This window comes from Canis aureus, chromosome 1 (genome assembly GCF_053574225.1).
Source record: "Canis aureus isolate CA01 chromosome 1, VMU_Caureus_v.1.0, whole genome shotgun sequence".
Classification (NCBI taxonomy): domain Eukaryota; kingdom Metazoa; phylum Chordata; class Mammalia; order Carnivora; family Canidae; genus Canis; species Canis aureus.
The window spans coordinates 70,093,669-70,104,626 of NC_135611.1; positions in this window are offsets into that span (position 1 = coordinate 70,093,669).

Below are 10,958 nucleotides of genomic sequence, written 5' to 3' on the forward strand. Positions count from 1 at the left end.
TAGTAACAGCTATAAGTGTCTGGTTTTAAATAAGTCACAGAAATTTAGAAAGTACACCCTAGGGAATAGAGTCAGTACTGTTGTGACACCTTTGTACGGGGACAGACGGTGACACCGCTTCTCGTGGGGGGAGCTGAGTAAGGCACAGAATTGTCAAGTCACTAGTTGTAGCCCTGAAACTACTGTCACATTGTGTGTTGACTGTACTTCAATAAATATCAAGGAAAAGGGGTTTCTGAGGACTCCCGGTGGGTCCATGAAAGGCATTTACACGGTCGTTACACACATGAAGGCACCTTTGCAGAGGGGATAAAGATGCTCACATGTCTTCATGTTAATTTTTAGAAGATTTACTTGAGAGAGGGTACAGTAGGGAGGGGCAGAGGGAGAGGGGGAACCTGGAGCGGACTCCTCACCCAACAGAGCCCGAGCCCCTCGTGAGGCTCCACGCCACAACCTCAAGATCCTGAACCTGAGCCAAACTAAAGAGTCGACGTGGAACCGACTGAACCACCCAGGAGCCCCTCAAATGTTAAGTGCAACCACATGCTGTGAACTCTGGAGGTCAGGGGGACATCTGTGACCCCCAGTCTGCCTAGAATGGTGGGAGGCCTGCAGGGCCCGAGGATGGGAACTGAGGATGTGGGTGGGTGCCTGCATCCCCTTCCTGCCTGGTGTGGGGACAGGACCCTCCCCCGGGACCCTTGGCCTTCAGGGTGATTGCTGATTGGACACCGCCTGCCCACAGTCATGATGCGGGACCCCACTGTGGGCAGAACTGTGCCGCCTCTGGGTTCCACCGCTGCCTGGTGCTCACTGTGCGTCCGCAGACCTTCGGAAGCACTCGTGCTCTGGATCTGGCTCACAGCGACCCGACTCCCGCTCTCCCCAATAGCTCAGTACTCCCACTCTCCTCAGTACCCCAACTCTCCCGTTCTCCCCAGTACCCCAACTCTCCCACTCTCCCCAGTTCCCCAACTCTCCCACTCTCCCCAGTACCCCAGAACTCCCACTCTCTCCAGTTCCCCAACTCTCCCACTCTCCCCAGTACCCGGTGCATAAAGAGGAGGCGCTCACACAGCGACAGGTCACAGGTGAGTGGCCGCTGATGCCTGCTCCCCGGGGGCCACTCTGGAGCCTGTGGGTCCGGGTGGGGGTGCTGGCCTCTCGGGGTTGGGGTCCAAAACACCCCGACCCCAATGCGATGACTGTGAGCAGCTCCTGCAGCCCTTCCACAGCCCCACAGGGTGAGGGCGGCCCCCTAAGGCCCTGTCCAGGGAAGGAGGCTGCAGTTGGAGTTCGGCAGCTCCCCCGGGACCCCCGCTCCCCTGTAAGGCCTGTGCTATCTATGCAGGGAGACCCAATACATGACCTTTCCAGCCCGTCCTAGACGCATGGACCCCAACAGGGGTGACACACCCCCCCGCCCCACCCTGTGGTGAGGGGAGGACAGTCAGGGCCTGCTGGGTCCCCCTGGCCGGTGAGCAGGCTTGTTCTTCACGCACTGGAACGCGGAGTCCCTCGTGCTCCCCCCAGACCCCCCTCAGGCTATTCACGCATCGTTGCCCTCAGGGTGGGGAGTTTGGTCGCACTCTTGCTGGCATCAGGTTTTAATTTTGATGAAGTCCAGTCCGTTGCTTTCTCCCCTTGGTCGTTGTGCTTGTGGAATCTAAGAGAAACCTTTGATCTCCCCTGGGCTGGGAGACATCACCCCGAGCATCAGATCGGCAGTTCCCCAGAGCCTCCTGGGTCCCCCGCCCGTGTGCTCCTGATACCGTGGTGGGAGCGCTCTGTGATCCCAGCGTGATGGCGTGTCCTGGGACAGTGGCTGGGAAGGTGGACTGTAGTTGGGCGAGCGACAGACAGGCAGTGAGGGCCCGTGTGTGATGTTCCAGCCCAGCCTGTGCCCCTCAGGGCTATGGGGTTGTCTCCGGCTCCAGTCAGACGGAGGGGGACCTGTCCACGGGGAGCACCGGACGCATGTGTCCTTGGAAGGTTTTCATGCGCCGTCATTCTTGGATGTGTTTGGATTGCAGCACCATGCAGGAGGACTCAGAGAACCTACTGGCCTTGCAAAGGGCCAATATCGTGGCCCAGTACCATCAGGTGAGGTCCAGAAGGGACCATAGACACTACACACCCACAAGAGGGGGGACCATACCTGCAAGAGCAGGGGAGGCCCAGGAGAGGATCAGAGCCAAGGATGAGCCAGGTCAGCCCAAACAAGGACCACAGTCACCAGGAACAAGTGAGACCCTGGGGATGGTCCCGGTGTCAGTAGCAACTAAGGGTCCATCCTGGATCCTAGTCATTGGCAGCTGAGGAGCCCAGTCACCAGGTACGGTGAGGCCCAGGCGGGGACCACAGTCACCAGGTCCAGATGAAGTCCATAGCTACCATGTCCAGGTGAGGCCCAGGTGGGGACCACAGTCACCAGGTCCAGGTGAGGTCAAGGTGGAGACCACAGTCACCAGGTCCAGGTGAAGCCAAGGTGGGGACTACAGTCACCAGGTCCACATGAGGCCCAGATGGGGACCAGAGTCACTAGGCCCAGGTGAGGCCCAGTTGGGGACTAGAGTCACCAGGTCTGGGTGAGGCCCAGGTGGGAATCACAGTCACCAGGTCCAAGTGAGGCCCAGGTGGGAACAGCCTTGATAGAAATGTGAACTCTAGCTATTCTCTCTTTAAATCTCAGGCCGAATTCATAGGTTTTCAGGATGACTTGAAAGTTAACTAGGCAATTTGGTGGAGACAGGTGACTTGGGGACCCTACTCTTTGGCCATCTTGCCCCTCTGACAGGAATATTTTTAGCAGTGAACAGTAAAGTCCGTTTATTAAAAGTTGTTATTAATTTGTGCAAACAAATTTCTGTAGACTTAAAGCAACTGTGAATCACACATATCCACACTGGCTAGAAAATTTTGTTAACCTGAGTTTCTAGATCATTTTCATTATGTGAGTGATTTCTTTCCAAAACTAATTACCAAAGGAAGTAGGGCAATGTGACAAGAGAAATAGCCAAGCAACATGAGAAAAAAGAAACAAACAAAAAAACGCTAAGCATTTTTCTTGGGATGAGAGAAATCCATTAGTGTAAGGTTTTTTTCACCCTGCCCTGAGAAAAACCAATTCCCTGACTCAGATGCTTCAGGAGAGAACTGGGTTTCTGATCCAGTAAATCGTGACTGCCTCTGGCACTTGGTTCCCACAGCTGTGGATGTGTCCTCAGACCAGCTCGGTGGTTTCCAGGCTGCACTTGGAGGAGTTGGAAGGGCTCTGAACATGCACCTTACGGGCAGTCTGGGATCCATACCCTAAAGCTTTTAATTGATAGGTACACCAACTCACATAAAACTTTGCTAGAAAGAAGTCGAATTGTGTGTTTTAAGAAGAATTGAAAAGGGGCAGCCTGGGTGGCTCAGCCATTTAGCACTGCCTTCTGCCCAGGGTGTGATCCTGGAGACCCAGGATGGAGTCCCACTTCGGGCTCCCTGCATGGAGCCTGCCTCTCCCTCTGCCTGTGTCTCTGCCTCTCTCTCTCTCTCTCATGAATAAATAAATAAAATATATTTTTAAAAAGTATATTGCAGGGCAGCCCCAGTGGCTCAGCGATTTAACGCCGCCTTCATAAATAAATAAAAATTAAAAAAAAAAAAAAATAACGCCGCCTTCAGCCCAGTGTGAGATACTGGAGACCCAGGATCAAGTCCCACGTCAGGCTCCCTGCGTGGAGCCTGTTTCTCCCTCTGTCTGTGTCTCTGCCTCTCTCTCTCTCTCTCTCTCCATAAATAAATAAATAAATAAATAAATTAATTAATTAATTAATTAAAAAGTATATTGCAGCTATATTGGTAGCTATATTAATAAAGTGTGTTGTTTTTACATTTTATGGTGACTGGACCTAGCAAGTCTTTACATCAGCAGCCATTGCTTCTAGTCCTCACAACAGTGTTGCGGGACAGGCGGTATTATTTCCTTTTTATAGATGAAATTGATGACCTCAAGCACATGCAGTTCCTTCCCTTTCTTTTTTTCTGTTCAGAATATACAAGCTGTAAGTGAATAAATTGCAAGAAACCCACTTCCGTGATCAACACCTCTACTTTCCTCAGACGATTTTAATATTTTTCTCAATTCTGAACTCCTTATCTATCTTACTACTCCTTTTCAAATAACTTAGGATACATTTTCCCAAGACTTGTTCAGAGAACCAGTCCCTGGATTAATGTCTCTCCCTAAGTATGAATCAGTGACCTGAAACAGACCCAGCATACACAGATTCTCCTATTTATTCAACACCCACTTATTCCAAAAAGAAGTCTATTCGGCCTTCTATATGGCAGGTACAGAGACAGGCTCCATCCCAACCGGATTTCGATCTATGTCCCAGAGTACTACCTGCAGTCTTTTGAACTTTATATCAGGAGCCTTAATGCTGATTTCTGAAGGCAAAACAAGCAAGTCCACAGTTCTCCTTCATACTTCCCCAGCAGACCCTTGGGTTCTCTCCACAGAGTTGAACTGTTGTGATACTTACTGAGTCATTGATTGTGTAGGTCAGTCACAGAGCAGCATTGCCATCCAAAACAAAAAGGAGGAAAAAGGAGTTTGGAAGTAATTGGGTCTCACAAATCGTGGGGAGGGAATATTGAAACTGTGACAATGTTTCTTAGTGCACCTTTTCTCAGAGCCACATCTCTCCTGTTCTTGACTGAGGGACAGGAGAGTCTAGGTAGGGAGAAATAGGTAGGGGGCTACAGATTCAGGCTCACAAAGATCCTAAAGATGCTGAGATGTAAGGAAACCAGAAATAAAGAAACAAACGAGACCACCCTGCCCTAGGTATGGGTAGAGAGGATCTTTTTTATGACAGTCCTCTGTGCCCAACAAAGAACAACCAGACTCTAAAAAGAAGTAAACCATTAAAGATGTTATCACTAGTCCTTACTCAAACCAAGACATCCCAAGAATGAGAAGGCCACAAGCTCCCTGATCAGTTCTAAATGAAAAACTGTCAGTGGAGGCCCATGTGGGCAACCCAGCCTGGGCCCCTCTCACTCCTGAGAGCTTTCTCGGTATCCTTGCTTAATAAACTCCCGTCGCTTTATTCACTCTTCTTTGTCCACCAGATTCATTCTTCGACTCCATGAGACAAGAACTTGACTTTCTCACTTCATTCCACCTGCTGCACTTCTCTTACCCAAGCTCCCTGGGAAATTACTTCATTGGCTTAATCCCATCTCACTCTCCTCCTGCCTCATATCCTTTGGATTCTTCACCACCAAAGGCCAACAAACCAAGAGATGCAGGGAGGGAGAGAAGACCCAGGTGATAGGGGGAACTAAGGCCAAAGAAATATAGATTAAAATTACATCTGCTTTTTTTAAAAAAAGATTTTGTTTATTTACTCATAAGAGACACACAGAGAGAGAGAGAGAAAGAGAGAGAGGCAGAGACAGAGACAAAGGGAGAAGCAGGCTCCCTGCAGGAAGCCCAATGTGGGACCCCATCCTAGGACCCCAGGATCATGCCCTGAGCCAAAGGCAGATGCTCAACCACTGAGCCACCCAGGCATCCCTACAATTACATTTCCTAACAAACTTGCAGTCCATAAACAAATACTTGAAACTGACAGAGTGGGACATTCTTCAAAGAATTCACAGCTGCCTGAATGTTAATGCTTTGCTAGAGGCCAAAAGCAACATTTGTTTGCTAATAGCCAGACCTCCAGGATCCTGTAAATCTTGCATGTGTGAAAATCCTTTTGGAAACTTCTTTTATCTCTAGAGTCCCCACCCCACACAGCAACTTCAAAGTTTATAACCAAGGCTCCTGATAATCCTGGTGAAGCTCTTCATGCCCAGGGGTCCTGTCCCCATACTTTAATAAAAACACCTTTTTGCATGGAAAATGTCTCAAGGATTCTCTCTTGACCACTGGCTCCTGGCCCACAGTACATCACAGGTACATCTCTGAGTTAATTGCATCAGCACATCAGGAAAGTACAGAAGATTTTTGCCTATCTTCTTGTATGACACATTCTGGAGGGGGACACTCCCATCTGTTCGATCTGGATTTTTCTCTTCCTGGGATATATAGCTAGCTAGCTAGGTAGATGATAGAGTGATAGATCTACTGGTAGATCAATCCCAGGAACATAAATAGATGTTTATATAAACAAACATATAAACATAAATCTATGTTTCCACTTAATATATTTATTATTAAATGTATTACTGATAATATAATAATTATTATCTATAAACAGAACTATATATTTATATTTAAATATGCAAAATAAATATTTCTATATCTAATCTCTATACGTCCATATATAGATCTCCCTATAGAGATAGAGACAAAATGCTTAGAAATAGATGTGTGCAGAAAGAGAGAGAAATAGATATAGACCTATAAATATGGAGAGGATCTGCTTTCAAATTCTATCCGACCTCTCCTCACAGGCACAGGCAAACGCACACACACATACTCAAGAGCCTTCTGGTATGTGGCCATGACAGGAAATAACACCCCTTGAGATGCCATCTCCAACTTAAAGGTACCAGCCGTTTTTCCAAAGAAGACCTACACAGAGTGAGCAAGCACATGAAAAAAAAATGCTCCATGTCACTTTTCATCAGGGAGATAGAAATCAAAACCACAATGAGATACCACCTCACACCAATGAGAATGGGGAAAATTAACAAGACGGGAAACAACAAATGTTGGAGAGGATGTGGAGAAAGTGGAACACTCTTGCATTGTTGGTGGGAATGTGAACCGGTGCAGCCACTCTGGAAAACAGTGTGGAGGTTCCTCAAAAAGCTGGAAATGGAGCTATACTACAACCCATCAATTGAACTACTGGGTATTTACCCCAAAGACACAGATGTAATGAAATGACTGGACACTTGCACCCCAATGTTCACAACGGCAATATTAATAACCAAACTGTGGAAGGAGCCTTGATGTCCTTCAACAGATGAATGGATAAGGAAGATGTGGTCTATATATACAATGGATTATTATTTAGCCATCTGCAAGATGAATACCTACCATTTTCATGGACATGGAACTGGAGGGTATTATGCTGAATAAAATAAGCCACGTGGAGAAAGAATTATCATATGGTTTCACTCTTCTGTCGAATGTAAGAAACAGTGAAGAGGATCATAAGGGAGGGGAGGGAAACTGAGTGGAGAAAAATTAGAGAGGCAGTGTTGTGCCCAAGATTGCGAATCTGAGAAACCACCCAGGAGCCGACACCGATGCAAATACACGAGGGTTTATTTACAAGCTCAAGCTTGGGTCCAAGTGTACCCAACACAGCGGAGCAGGGACTTGGACCCCGAGACTAAGAGGCGTAGCAGCTTTATAGGGGCCAGTGGCCCATGGGATACACAGAAAGTTGCACAGTCATGTCAGTCCACACGCAGGTGGCCAATTGAATTACATCTTACCCTATAGTATCCATTTGAGCTGGCCTATTACTTTGGTCAGAATTGGCGCGCAGTTTTGGCAGGCACAAAGCAGGGTTACATGGTTATGAGCTGATTTCCCATTAGGGTGTGCCCAGTGGCTTGACTAGGGTGGGGCAGCGCCTTAAGGAATAAGCAGGTTATGTGGGGGTCATACAGGAGGTGGCAGGTGTTTCCGATTAGGGTGTGCTCAGTGGCTTGACTAGGGTGGGGCAGCGCCTTAAGCAATAAGCAGGTTATGTGGGGGTCATACAGGAGGTGGCAGGTGTAGCACAAAATGGAATCAGTCCTGCTCTGCTTGTCCAGGGGTAGGGGATTTTTGTTAAATTTCCTGGGTCTCACAGAAGATAAACTATGAGAGACTCCTAACTTGGGGAAACAAACAAAGGATTGTGGAAGGGGAGGTGGGTGGGAGGATAGTGTAACTGGGGGACAGGCATTAAGGAGGGCATGTGATGTGATGTGCACTGGGTATTATACTACATGTTGACAAATTGAATTTAAATAAAAAAAATTTTTAAATTTAAATTTAAATTAAAAAAAGGTACTGGACGGCTCAGCCATCCTCAGCAATTCATTTATGAAATGGCCTTCAGTAGATCATAAAAAAGTTACGAATGTGAATGGAAAATGACCTGAAACTCTTTCCCAGTTCAAATAAATAAGTATTCTGAAAAGCAAATCAAAGTTCCAGAATGGAGAAATGCAAAAAAAGAGGGAGAGGGAGAAAGAGAAATGAATTCACTTTTTGTGATATTTATTAGTGATGGTCCAATAATGACAAATCCATGATTGTCATTAAAAACAAAGAGTTAATGAACGGTATGGAAACCGATCCCCTCAACTAACAGATAAGGAAACTGAGAAGACAAGAGAAGTAATGCACACTGCTCAGGATCACACGGGTGGCAAGGGGCAAAGCCAAGACTTGATTCTGGTCCAGAGTTCTTTAAATGACCACAAAACGTTAACATCATAGCTTCAGGCTCATCTAGAATTAATGTCGCTTTAGCTCAATAAAACATTCAACCAAAGTAGTCTTTCTTCTGCCAGCTAGTTACATTTCATGAAGCACCCGAAAAGGGATTCGAATTATGTCTCCATGTGCATCATCAGAATACTGCCTGATGAATTAATTAAACAAAGGTATTCCCTGGAAACACCTCAGCCTTGAGGCCTTGCCTACCCTTTCACTTTCCAAGTCTTCATGCTTCTATATCTAATTGCCTATATTGTCATAGAAGCCAACCTTACTCAGATTAAGTTTGTCCAAGCCAAGAACTAAGTGCCAGTTTTAATATTTTTAAAACTCAATTTAAAAATAGTTAAACAGGGGATCCCTGGGTGGCGCAGCGGTTTAGTGCCTGCCTTTGGCCCAGGGCGCGATCCTGGAGACCCGGGATCGAATCCCACATCAGGCTCCCGGTGCATGGAGCCTGCTTCTCCCTCTGCCTATGTCTCTGCCTCTCTCTCTCTCTCTGTGACTATCATAAATAAATAAAAATTAAAAAAAAAAGAAAAAAAAATAGTTAAACAGAGAATTTCAAATGGCAAACACTGATATTTACATCATCTACTCTTATAACTTAACAGAAGGGGTAATCCTGAAACCTAGATGCAGTCGTACCTTTATATGAAAGTATAAAAGCAGAAAGAGTAACCCAAAATTGTCTATTTCACAAAAGCCTATCTAAACTAGTTATGTTCAATGGTGTCTGTCTTGATGGAATAATCTCTAGGAAGACCTTTTTCAGACCTTGCTCCACCACCAATAAGCATGTGAACTTGGACAATCCAATCCTCCGGAACTCTCAGTTTCTTTCCTGTGCCTCAGAAGAGAGGACCAGAGCTGATGATCCCTCAGTTCCCTCTCAGACCTAAAATGCTGCTGTGGGGTCCTAAATACTCTATACTGAGTACAAAAAGACATGGGATCTTATATATACTCAAATGCTAAAATATAAACTAATTCTGAGCATAGATCCTGAGTATTTTAGGGTTCTTTCCTATGGCAATAGAAAATACCCAAATCTATATCCCTTTTTATCACAAGCAGTTGGTATATAGGTCTAAGCCACTAGAAATAATAAATATGTGTATCAGAACAGCCATCTGCCCTCATGCTCACTGCTTTTCAAAGCAAAGCCGTCAAAGAACTCCATTATTATTTTCTGAGGGTACCTGTTAACATGTAGAATCCTAACCTGCCCTTTCCTTTAACTTAAAAAGAATTAAAATGTTAGCTGGCCATATTAACAAGCTCTCCTGGTTATTCTTTTGCACACTAACATTTGAGAACCACTGGCTAGGCACCAAGGAGAATTGATTTACCTTAACATAGCAAAATTTGAAATCCTATGTCCTTTCCTATTTTCAGATCATAATAAAGAAAGAAATGAAACAGTGAAGAGAGAGGGAAGGAGGCAAAGATAGGGATGGGGACAGAAACAAAGTGCCAATCAAAAGTGAGATTTACATAAAGTTTGTCTTTCAAAAATTTATGAACAGACAAAAGACTCCATACTGATGGAAATATGTTAAAGGGACACAGGTGTCAACTGAAAGAGTTCCCGTGGCCAGAGCAGAGACAATATAAGCAACAAAATAAGTAGTGTTGGATTATAACCCAAAGTGTAAAATAAATATCTATGGATCTATACTAATATTAAAAATTGTAAAAGAAAGAAAGAGGGGCACCTGGGTGGCTCAGTCAGTTAAGCTTCTGGCTTAGGCTCAGATCATGATCCAGGTCCCAAGGCAGGCTCCCTGTTCAGCAGGGAACCTGCTTCTCCCTCTCCCTCTGCCCCTCTCACTCATGCTTTTTCTCTGCTCTCTCTCTCAAATAAATAAATAACATCTTTGAAAAAGAAACAAACACAGAAGAAAGAGAAATCTCCCATGTAGAAGAATTTCAAACAATTTGTGCAGACATTCCACCCTCAAGTTGATGAGCATAGCTTCCCACTCTTATGTGTGGAATACACATAGTAACTTCCTTCTACAAAGTATATAATGAAAAAGTTAAAATAATATAATAATAATAATAATAATAATAATAATAATAATAATAATAAAGAATCACTTTACTATGGAGAAAGCTGACAAACACTACCTCAGCAAGATGATCAGGTCGATACCAAGACTGATAAATCATGTTGATAGTATCTATCCTTTATATGATATAATAAAAATGGCAGTATATCTCTGTATATAATCCACAATCATAGTTCAATCATGAGATAAACAACAGACATGTCCAAACTGAGGGAAATTTTACAAAATACTCTACTTCTCAAAGTGTTCCAGTTCAACAACAACAAGGAAAGCCTGAAAAACTGTCACAATCCAGAGGAGCCTAAGAAAACATGAGGACAAGTGTAATGTGATGTGAGGGATGGTAACTTAGCAAAAACTAAGGAAATCTGAATAAAGTATGGTCTTTGGTTAATGCGAATATTTTAATATTGATTCATTAAGTA